This window comes from Arachis hypogaea, chromosome 13, assembly GCF_003086295.3.
Source record: "Arachis hypogaea cultivar Tifrunner chromosome 13, arahy.Tifrunner.gnm2.J5K5, whole genome shotgun sequence".
Classification (NCBI taxonomy): domain Eukaryota; kingdom Viridiplantae; phylum Streptophyta; class Magnoliopsida; order Fabales; family Fabaceae; genus Arachis; species Arachis hypogaea.
In genome coordinates this window covers 65065052-65075904 of record NC_092048.1, presented here as the reverse complement: position 1 = coordinate 65075904, position 10853 = coordinate 65065052, and the positions used below count along the sequence as shown (strand labels likewise).

Sequence of the window (10853 nt, the reverse complement as noted above, 5' to 3'; positions counted from 1 at the left end):
TCCATCTTCTTTTTCAATGTTTTCTTCTGCTGTTTCACCTTCTTTTCCTCTTGTTCTGTGAGATCTTTTTGGACCTCATCATACCTAGGGATTGCAGAGTGTAGATTATGCATATGACTAGACATATAGTTCAACTTGGCTTGAGTGTTTATGTTGAACTCCTCCCTATGTAGTTGCATCCTTCATTCAGTACGCTGAACTCATTGAATGCCTTCATCTGAGCTAGCTGTCATTGATTGAGTTCTTGAAGGCATTTGTCTTGATGCTCTTGCCTTTCAGTCACTTGATTGATGGCTTGAGTGAGTTGCGAGTAGTGTTCTATTTGCTGTTTCTGCCACTCCCTTTTGTTCGATCTTCTCTCGAATCTGTGGGCATTCATCTTTGTTGAATTGGAATGTTAACTCAGGCAATATCTTCTTGAGCTTTATCCATTCAAATTCACGTTCATGGAATGCAGTTTTGAACTTCCCTTCATCAAAAGGGCTGCTCTCAATCGGTTTCTTTCTCTTTTGCCTCTTGGAGCTTGATGATGCCATGGATGATTTTTGAAAAGTGAAGGTGTTGAGGTGAGTGATGAGTGGTGGAATTTGGTTGGGTTTGGATAGGGTGTAGTGAAGGGATTTGAGTTCCGGAGGTGTGGAGTATAAGGAATGGGAATTGGAATGTGGAAGGGTTATGAACTAAGAACCACTTATATAGAGAAGTGGTGAGTGAATAGAAGGTGTGGATTGATGGGGTGGTTGTGTGATGGATGGATGGGGTTTAGCATGGGATGAGCACAAGGATCATCAACTTTATGATGGTGTTGGTTCAGTTTCCAAGCTTGTTCTTTTTCCAATGTTGCATGGCAACAATTCCCAATGCAATCCCCTTGAAGACACGTGTACAGTCCACTCCTTTTGTGGTAGCCGAACCCTTCAACTGTCCCATCAATTCTCCTACAAAATAAAAGAAATGTGATTAAAAGAAAACTTGTGGAAAGTGGCAGCAAAATTAAAAGAATAACTACTTTTTAAAGTTTTTGTTTCTAACTACTAAGTGCTGTTCATGAGTGCACACCAACTGACTAACTCAACATCCATGTATGCAACATTGGCAACACCAAACTTAGTTTGGTGCCATGTGGTGTAAAAGATTTGTTCAAGGCCCCTAAGAGTGACATGATATGGGTTACATTTATGTTCTCTTAGTGTGCCTTGAACACCAAACTTATTCCTCACTATATGTTGCACAAAAGGATTCATTCAAGTGCATGTCAAGTTGAGTTGAAATCCCTGAACCTTGCTTTATTAACTACTTTTAAAAGCATGTAAAACATGGGTTGCCTCACATGAAGCGCTTTTTTAGCATTACTGGCTTGATGTTCTGCCTTTGTCATGGTGGTTGGTAATGCTTCAGATCTTCCCCTCTTGCAGTAAACCTATATCCATTGGCTTCATCAATGATCTCCACATGTTCTAGGGAGAGAACTTTGTTGATGGTGAAAACCTTAGGTAACTGAGATGGGATGGTAGGGAGATGAGGTGGGATATCTAGGAAGTAAGCTGAGATCACTTTATCCCCTGGAGAGAAATCTTCTGTAGGGATCTTTTTATTCCTCCATCTCCTTGGTACTTTCTTCTTTGTTTCTTTTGCTGTTATCCTGCTCTTTGTGGTCTCTTTCCCTAGGGAGATTTTGTTGCTGGTCTCATATGATTCTGGTGGTTTTGGCTCCACTTGAGTTTCCTTTAGCTGTGACAGCTGCTGATTCTCTTGTTCATCACCCAAAGGAATTCCAGGGTGTACAGCTTGTGCTTCAATGCTTTTTTTTTCCCACCATTGCTCTGTCATGCTCTGCCCTTAGTTCCTTGCCTTCCTGACTTGCTTCTTGTGAGGGTTTGAAGACGTTGAAGGTGAGTTGTTCGTCATGTATCCTCAGTATTAGCTATCCTCGCTCCACATCTATGAGCGCTCTGACTGTAGCTAAGAATGGTCTTCCCAATATGATTGGGTGAAGGTGACTTTCTTCCATTTCCAGTATGACAAAGTCTGTGGGAAGGAAGTAGTTTCCAACCTTCACCAGCACGTTTTCAACCACTCTAATTGCTTGTTTTTGAGTTTTGTCCGCCAGCCTGATGACTACGTCTATGGGCATCAGCTCATTGATTTGTAGCCTCTTCATAAGGGATAAAGGCATTAAGTTGATGCTTGCTCCTAGATCACAGAGTCCTTTGTCAAACATTGTTTCTCCTATGGCACAGGGGATGTGAAAACTCCCTGGGTCCTTCCTTTTTGTAGGCAGCTCTGGTTGAATGAGAGCACTGCACTACTTGTTCATCACTATGATTTGTCCTTCCTTGAGTGAGCTTTTCCTGGTCAGCAGCTCCTTCATATACTTGATGTATGAGGGCATTTGTTGGAGAGCCTTGATGAATTGTATGTTTACATGGAGGGATGCAAATATGTCAAGAAACCTTGAGTATATTGTAACAACCCTAGTTTTTGAAAATCAAATGATTAGTTATTTGTGATTTATTATATTTGTCGATAATCCTACTTTAAGAAATTATTTTACTAAAGGTAATTAAATACATTTTCATGATAATTGAAGTTTAAATTAATTAGAATTTTTATATAATCTTTATTAGATATTTGGTATAATTGAAATTATAATTTTGGTAATTGAAAAATAAGAAAGAATTGTATAATTTAATTTAAATAAATTCTATTTTAAATGAATTATGTTATTAATTTGAACTCCTAGAAATTATTTTATTAGAAATGATTAGATTGATATTTATAAATACTTTAAGTTTAAGTCAATTAATATTTATGTACAATTTTTATTATAATTAATTACTTTATAAATTAAAATTAAAGTTTCAGAGATAGAAAAATAATAGAGATTTGTATGATTTAATCTAGAAAATTGATATTTGAATTTAAATTGTACTTTACAAAATATAATTAACTTGTTCATTTTATGATGTAAATTAGAAATAATTGATCTAATTTAGCAATATGTTGATAAATAATGTTCCTAAATATTTTTAAGAGAGTATATTTGATTTTAAAATTACTCTATCTTCCAATTTTATCAAAATATATATTCATATCTATCCATATTTCTTTATAAAATTCCTAATTTCTAACCCTAATTTCCAAATCAAATTCAGAAACCTTAATTTCCCAAATTGGAAACCCTAAGTTACTAATCAGAAACCCTAACCCTCCCCCACTCTCCTCAGCGCCGTCACCCTCATCACAAGTGTATAGACTCCCCTCTCTTCCTCAGCTTCACCGCGGCACACCTACACACTCAGGACACCGCACTCATTCAGCCCACACCCCTTCTGTCACACACCCACACCTTGTGAACGGAGCTGCACCACGTCCAGCCTGCCTCGCCATCACCGCCGTCATTATTCCCGATGAAGAGGACGCCGTCGTCGCTGCTCAAGGAGGAAGGAAGAACCGCGCGAGAGCCAAGGGAGGAGGGAACCTTTGCTGCATCGCCACCATGCCTCCATTGCCACCGAACGCCGTCAAGCACAGAGAGAGAGCCAGACACTGCAAGGAAGAAGCCCGCGACCAGCCTTGTCGCCGTCAGTGCTGTGGGTTGCCATCGCCATCCATGCGAGCTGCCACCGCATCGCCGTTACTGAGCTACAGCGCCGCCGTTGTTACACCCTGCTGCTGCCGCGTCTCACCAAGCCGTCGCTGGAGGAGGAAGTTGCTCTGCCACCCTCCGAGCTTGCTGTTGCAGTTGCCTACACCGCTACCGTAGCTTCTTCGTTCTGTTATTACCTTCTAATTATTGTAAGATATTCATGTTCTGAATCATCACTTGATGTTTTGTTTATTCCACTGCCATTTTATTAGCCTTGCTCTTGTTCCAATTTGATTTTGCCCTGAACTTCCAGAATTGTTACTTTTATCCGATTTGAATTCATGGTTTTTACTTGCTGCCGTGGCCACCTCACGTTGCTGCTGGCACTGTTTGAAAATGGCTGCTACTTCTAGAATCTCAGACCGGAGAGGAGAGGAGGCCTTTAATCTTGTCATTGTTGCTGCCATGGAAATAGGTGCTGGAAATTGCTAACAGAGCTGCTGTGCTTGGCGATTTTCGTGAGTTTCGACATTGAGGTAGGGGATTTTATTTGAAATTAACAGTTTTAACTTATGAATGCCAATGAGGTTTAGTGAGTAATTGCAAATAATTCATAATTATCATTAATTGATAGAAATAAGCTTGATTGTTTTGAGATTATGAAATTTGGATTAAGTTTGGTATTGAGATGATTTTCTAGTATTTCAACTAATTTATTGATTTTAGAGTGTGGCTGTGAATATCATTGGGTGTTCTTGTTGTAAGTGATAGATTAATTGATAAGATTAATTCTGGTTGAGGCTATGATTGATATTAGTTTTCTGATTTTGATGTAATTGTTGAAAATTCTGATTTTAGGTGATTATGCTAAATTGGTTGAGATGTGGTTATATTCTAATTATTGAGGATAAGTGCTTACTGTTGATTTTAGTTATCTGATATATATGAATGGTTGTGAATTTGACTTGTGACTGGCTGAAATTCATTATGGTGGTTATTGAAGGATTGGAACTTAAAGGATTACACTGTCTTGAGAACCTGATTTTCTGAAATAATATAGTAAATTTTAAGAGTATATAAATAATTTTGTAATGGTTAGACTAATTTTCTGTGTCATGATTTATTGATTCTGACTTGGCTGTGATTGTGGCCGGTTTCATGGTTGTAAGTGATTAATTGATGATATTGATTTTGATTTGAGGCTGTAACTGTTACTGATTTTCTGATTGTTTGGAATTACTGAGAATCCTGTTATTTGATTATGTTGTGCTGGTTGCCATAGACTGGTTTGTTTGATGGTTGCAAATTGACTGAAATTATGATCTTTGACGGATTTATATTGAATTGAATGATGTGCTGGTTATTTGATATATTGTAACGGTAGTAGATTTGGTTGGTGACTGATTGAAGAATGGTTTTGGAAAATTAGTTATGAGTTTTTAAAGTTAGACTGGTTTACTTTTAAAATAAATGATGACTGGGTGAAATTCTGATTTTAATTGATGAAAGGATGTTAGTTCTTAAACTGAATTATGATGAGATAATTATTGAGAATCTGTTATGATAATTGCTAATGAACGGATGGAAAATTGATTGAGTTTAATTTGAAAGGATTTTGTGACTTATGAATTTAGTTGTGAATTGATGAGATTGGAGTTGGATTGATGGACTAGTTGGAATTATGGAGTATGATTGACTTGCTAATTATTATGAATTGTGAATGTCTGGTTGATTGAGAATTGCCTGTTTGAAAATTGTTGAGAAAAGGGCTGGTGATTTGTGGAGAAAGAGGGAACCCGTAAGGGTGGTTAAGTCCGAGTTTTAGGGGAGGTGCTACCGAAATTTTATAAAAACCTGAGGTTTCATTTGAAAAGTTATTTTAGAAGCTTTGAATTTGGAAATATATATTACTTGAGCTTTTTTTAGTTTAGAAAAGAATTAAAATATTTTGAGTTCAATTTACCAAGGAAAGGAATTATGTTTCGAACTTGAATTATTTAAGAAAGAAATTATGTTTTGAATTTGATTCAATATAGAAAGAGTTATGTTTTGGGCTTGAAATAAAGATTACCTTTTTAGAAATTTGGTGAAATAATAATATTTGAATTTGAATAGTAAGAGAGATGATTTTTGAATCTTTGTGAAGTTAGTGAACTTGAGAAAGAGTTCTATTCGATTATTTTCAAAGAGAGGTTATGTTTTGAAAAGTGTTTAATGAATTTAAAATAAATGATTTTTCTTGAGTCTTTCGATAGAGAACCAAACTAAAAAATAGTTTTAAAGTTGGCTTGAGTCAAGATTGCTAAAGTAGAGATTATGACTGGCTTGATGGTTAAGATTTTTATGGATAAATGCCTGAGAAAGTTAAGAAAGGTTTAAAGAAAAATGTTAAGAACTCAAAGGGAAAAAGAGAATGACGAATTGATATGTGGATTGTTGCGTTTTAGAAAGGATAATGAAAAGTGATAAAAGGTGGAAAAACCCCACGAACTATTAGTTGTTTAACTACGGGGAAAAGCCCACGAATTGATAATTGGTTAAAATCGGGAAGTACCCACGAACTGAATGATCATTGATCTCGGGAAAACCTATAGATTGTTATTTGTTTTATATGTGGGAAAAACCCAACTGATAATCATTGATTACGGGAATAACCTATGAATTGTTGTATGTTGATCTCAGGTATAACCCACGAATTGAAGATCGTTATGTTATTGTGTATTGATCTCGGGTATAACCCACGAACTGAAGATCTCTGTTTTGTTTGTGAAATGATCTCGGGGACGCCCACGAACTGAGGATCACTGTTTCCCCTTGTGCGTATATTATGGGGTCGGGCTTTGCGCCAACTGCCGGTAGTCACGAAGGAGTGGTATTCTTACCACCGACACATATGCACTAAGGACACAAAGGGAAGCCATATCTGGGACTTGTTCCTAGGTAATGTCGGGCTGCAGGGTGTAAACCGACACATGAGCTCATGGCATGCTTAGGATAGACATGCATCATATTGGTTGTGCATTTACATTTGGTTATGTTTGCCTGCATTACTTATTTGTGCTGTTTGTCTTATTGTGATTCCTTTGCGTGTTGAATTGAGTTTCTTACTTTTGCTAGTAGTTTGTGAATGGAAAGAGATGATTAATATCTGTCGCTATGACTGAGAATCAATTATGTGGCTAAAAGATATTTAATATGACAAGTTTTGCGATTGAGATCTGTTTTGGGTTTAGAGATTTAAAGAAAGTAATTATTTATCTAAAGTAAGATTAAAATGTATTTCAAGGGATTTAACAAAGATGGTTTATTAAGCAAAGTTAATTATTTGCATGTTAATCATTACTTTTACGGCATTCCCATTCCCTACTGAGAACGTGTGGTTTGTTCTCACCCCCAAAATCAATCACCCTTTCAGTGACACAGATATGAAGATTCAGTTTGAAGCTGCGGGCGATTCTAGAATTTATTTACGAGTTAAGTTTATGACTTGAGATTCTTTCATAGAATTCCCTTGCCCTTACTGCTTAAGGTTTTTATTTTATGCAGAGGGATAGGAGTTGTACCTGAATTTTATTTAAATTCTTTTGTATAATATTACTATTATTAATAATTATGTGATTATTATTACTTAGTGATGTTTGCTATATGATTTTAATTAATAAAAACAAAAAAATTTCTGGTATTTTTACTAAAATTGAATCGCGATATCGAACTAAAGGCTTAATAGTAAATAGTTAATAAGGAAAACAGGTCAGTAACGCCTTACTTTTGGTACGATCATGACGTATTGGAAGTTGGGTCGTTACATATATTCTCTTCTCTACACCACCATTTAGTAATTGGGGAAAGGGTGCATAGAGCCTCAGCAACTCTTTCTACGTAATTGTGGTTTCCTGAGGATTCTCTTCCTGCTTTCCTGCTGATGTATCTTCAGATTGTTCTGATGGTTTGTTCAGCTCTTCCTTAGTCTCCTTATCACTTATAGTAACCATCTTGCAATCTTCCCATCTGACTTTCTTTGCTTCACCTCTTGGATTTTTCTCTCTGTCACTGGGGAAGCTATCAGTAGGTTTAGAAATCTTCTCAGATAGGTATCCCACTTGAAATTCCAGCCTCTTGATGGTGTCTCCCTGATTATTGATAATGGCTCGCACCTCCTCTTTGAACACCTTGTTATCTTGAATCTCCTTGCATATGCCTTCAAGTAGAGTCTCAATCCTTGATAGTCTTTCTTCCGATGATGGAGAGTTGAGATTGGAAGGATGAGAAGGGCCATTTTGACTTTGGTATGGATGTTGAGGTGTGTTGTTAGGTGGGTGCTGATATGATCTCTGTGTGGAATGTTAGTGAGTTGCATTGTTGCTGGGGTTGTGGCGTCTCTGATCTTGGCCTTGATCCTGTTGATTTCCCCACCCAAAGTTTGGGTGGTTCCTCCAAACAGGATTATATGTTTTAGAGTATGGGTCATGGTGCTGCCTGGGTGAATTTCCAATGTAGTTGGGTTGTTCCTCATCACTCTCTGCCTCTTCATTCACTCCTTCTTGAGTTGCTGCTGAAGTGGTGATTGCTGCTACTTGATTCCTCTCCATCTTCTTGGTGAGGTCAGCTAATTGCTTGGTAATCATCTTGTTTTGAGCTAGCAGTGCATCCACGTTGTTCAGCTCCATCACTCCTCTAGTGTTGCCTCTTTCAGAAGCATAGAAATAGTCATTCTCAGCTACAGTCTCAATGACATCTATGGCTTCTTCAATGGTCTTCTTCTTGTTCAGAGATCCCCCGGATGAGTGGTCTACTGCCTTCTTTGATTCATATGAAAGACCTTCATAGAAAATGTACAACTGCACCCATTCATTGAACATATCTGGCGGGCATCTTCTTGTCAGGTCCTTAAACCTCTCCCATGCTTCATATAGAGTCTCACCATCTTGCTGCCTAAAGGTTTGTACCTCAGCTCTCAACCTGTTGATCCGTTGAGGAGGATAGAATCTTGCCAAGAATTTGTTCACCACATCTTTCCAGGTTGCTAAACTCTCCTTTGGAAAGGATTCCAGCCATTTAGATGCTTTGTCCTTGAGTGAGAAAGGGAACAGAAGTAGTCTATAAGTGTCAGGATGAACACCATTAGACTTCACAGTATCGCATATACTTAGGAAGGTGGTTAGATGTTGATTGGGGTCTTCTTGGACACTTCCTCCAAATGAACAATTGTTCTGAACAAGGGTGATGAGCTATGGCTTTAGTTCAAAGTTGTTGGCATGTATGGTTAGCCGTTGGATGTTACTTCCACAGTTTCCTGGGTTTGGATTGATGTAAGAACCCAGAACTCTTCTCTCTTGCCCAGCCTGATGTGTTGGACCTTCTTGGCCATGGTTGTGAGCCTCTTCTTCATAATGGTTCTCCATATTCTCATCCATATCTGGTTCAAAGTACTCCTCCTCTTCCTCAGCACCAACTACTCTCTTTCCGCTTACTTCCCTCCTTAATCTAAGGAAGGTCCTCTCAGGTTCAGAATCAAAGGAAGTTGAAGCCCCGCTTCTTCTACCTGTCATACAACCAACAAGGCAAAAGCAGGAAAGATAGATGCAGATAGTAATTTCTACAGAAATGTTGTTAGTGTGAGTGATGCAATATATCAAACAGTTAGTGGGTTGGTGACTGAATTGTAAACAACTAAGAAAAATGGGTAGGGGATAGGGAAGAAAATAACTGAACAGAAAGTAAATTACTCAAATGAACTTAAATCAAACAAAATAAAAACAAATGCTCAATCTAGTTATCCACCAATTTAATCATTGTTGATACAAAATCAATCCCCGGCAACAGCGCCATAAACTTGATGCACGAAAACTTGTCCTTTAACAAATCTCCCTCGACAAGTATACCGAATTATCGTCAAGAAAAAACTTACAATAGAGTGAGGTCGAATCCCACAGGGATTGATTGGTCAAGCAACTTTAATTGGAAGAATGTTCTAGTTGAGCTAAGCAGAAATTGGGTTGAGAATTGCAGGAAATTAAATGGCGGGAAAGTAAGTAGCAGAAAATAAATGATGGGAAGTAAATTGCAGAATCTTAAATGGGGAAGGGGAGTTTAGCATGAAAGTAAATGGCATAAAGTAAAGAGAATGGGTAAGATCAGAAATGGGGAGTTCATTGGGCTTAGGAGATGTTGCATTCTCCGGATCAAGTTCATTTTCATCTCTTCCTCAATCACTGCATTCATTGATCTCCTTGGCAATCTTAAGTGATTGAATTCCAATTCCTTGGTAATTCAATCTCTCAAATCAGATCAATAGCCAATTCCTTGGTCTAATTGCTCATGAGAAGAGAAGAAGTGTGGTCACTGATTATACCACATCTATTTCCAAATCAAAGTATTGGGAGAATTATATGTCACCATATCCGTCCAAACCCCAATTTGGTTCAACATGAGAAAGCAATTCTAGTATGATCTCTTCATTCCTCTTCCAAAGTTCAGAAGAGATCCAAGTATGAATAGCTTCTTTTCCAACATAACTACTCAATTGGATGAAGATTGAAAGCTTTCTAGTAAAATCAAGAGAAAAGAGAGAAGAAGGATAATGAAAACAATTATTGATCCATCAAATTACAATAGAGCTCCCTAACCTAATGAAAGGGGTTTAGTTGTTCATAGCTCTGGGAATGAAAAGCATAGATGGAGAGTACATTCTGAGAATTAAACTAAAAGTTGCAGAGAAAGTAAAATACAGAGAGTAATTCTAATAATGCCAAAAGCTCCCCCCCTTTCTAGTTCAAAGTTCTCCCTATTTATACTATTCTTCTGATCTTCTAGTTGGCTCTTCATGTCTTGGATATGGGCCTTTGGATCTTGAGTTGAAGCAGTTATTTTCTTCAGTGGACTTAGCTTTACTTGCAGAGAGAAAGTGTGGAGTAGGCAGGGATTCTAGCTTAGGACGTTAGTGGCGTTAACGTTAAGTGAAAGTGTGGGTTCGAGAACGTTAGTGACAATCACCTTTTTCACTAATGTTCCTAACCCAAGGATGCTCCACGTTAACTTTAACGTTAGTGGCATCAACGTGACCACTAATGTTGCCTCTTGGTCCTTCGCACACGTTATTGGGACTTACTTTTTCCAATAACGTTGAGAATCCTCCTTTCTCTCTACGTTAGAGTTCACGTTAGTGTGGCTAACGTGACCTTTAACGTAGGCTTGCCACATCTTCGAGAACGTTAGTGACACTTACCTTTGTCACTAATGTTCCAAAATGCCCCTACTTCCCACG

General features: G+C 37.8%; 1 non-coding gene across 1 annotated transcript; it reads left to right on the top strand.

Annotated features, from left to right (window-relative positions):
- Positions 1-8443: 8443 nt before the first annotated feature.
- On the top strand, positions 8444-8550 carry LOC112738495 (small nucleolar RNA R71). Its single transcript, XR_003169453.1, has one exon. It is a non-coding gene; the product is annotated as a small nucleolar RNA R71 (small nucleolar RNA).
- Positions 8551-10853: the final 2303 nt, after the last annotated feature.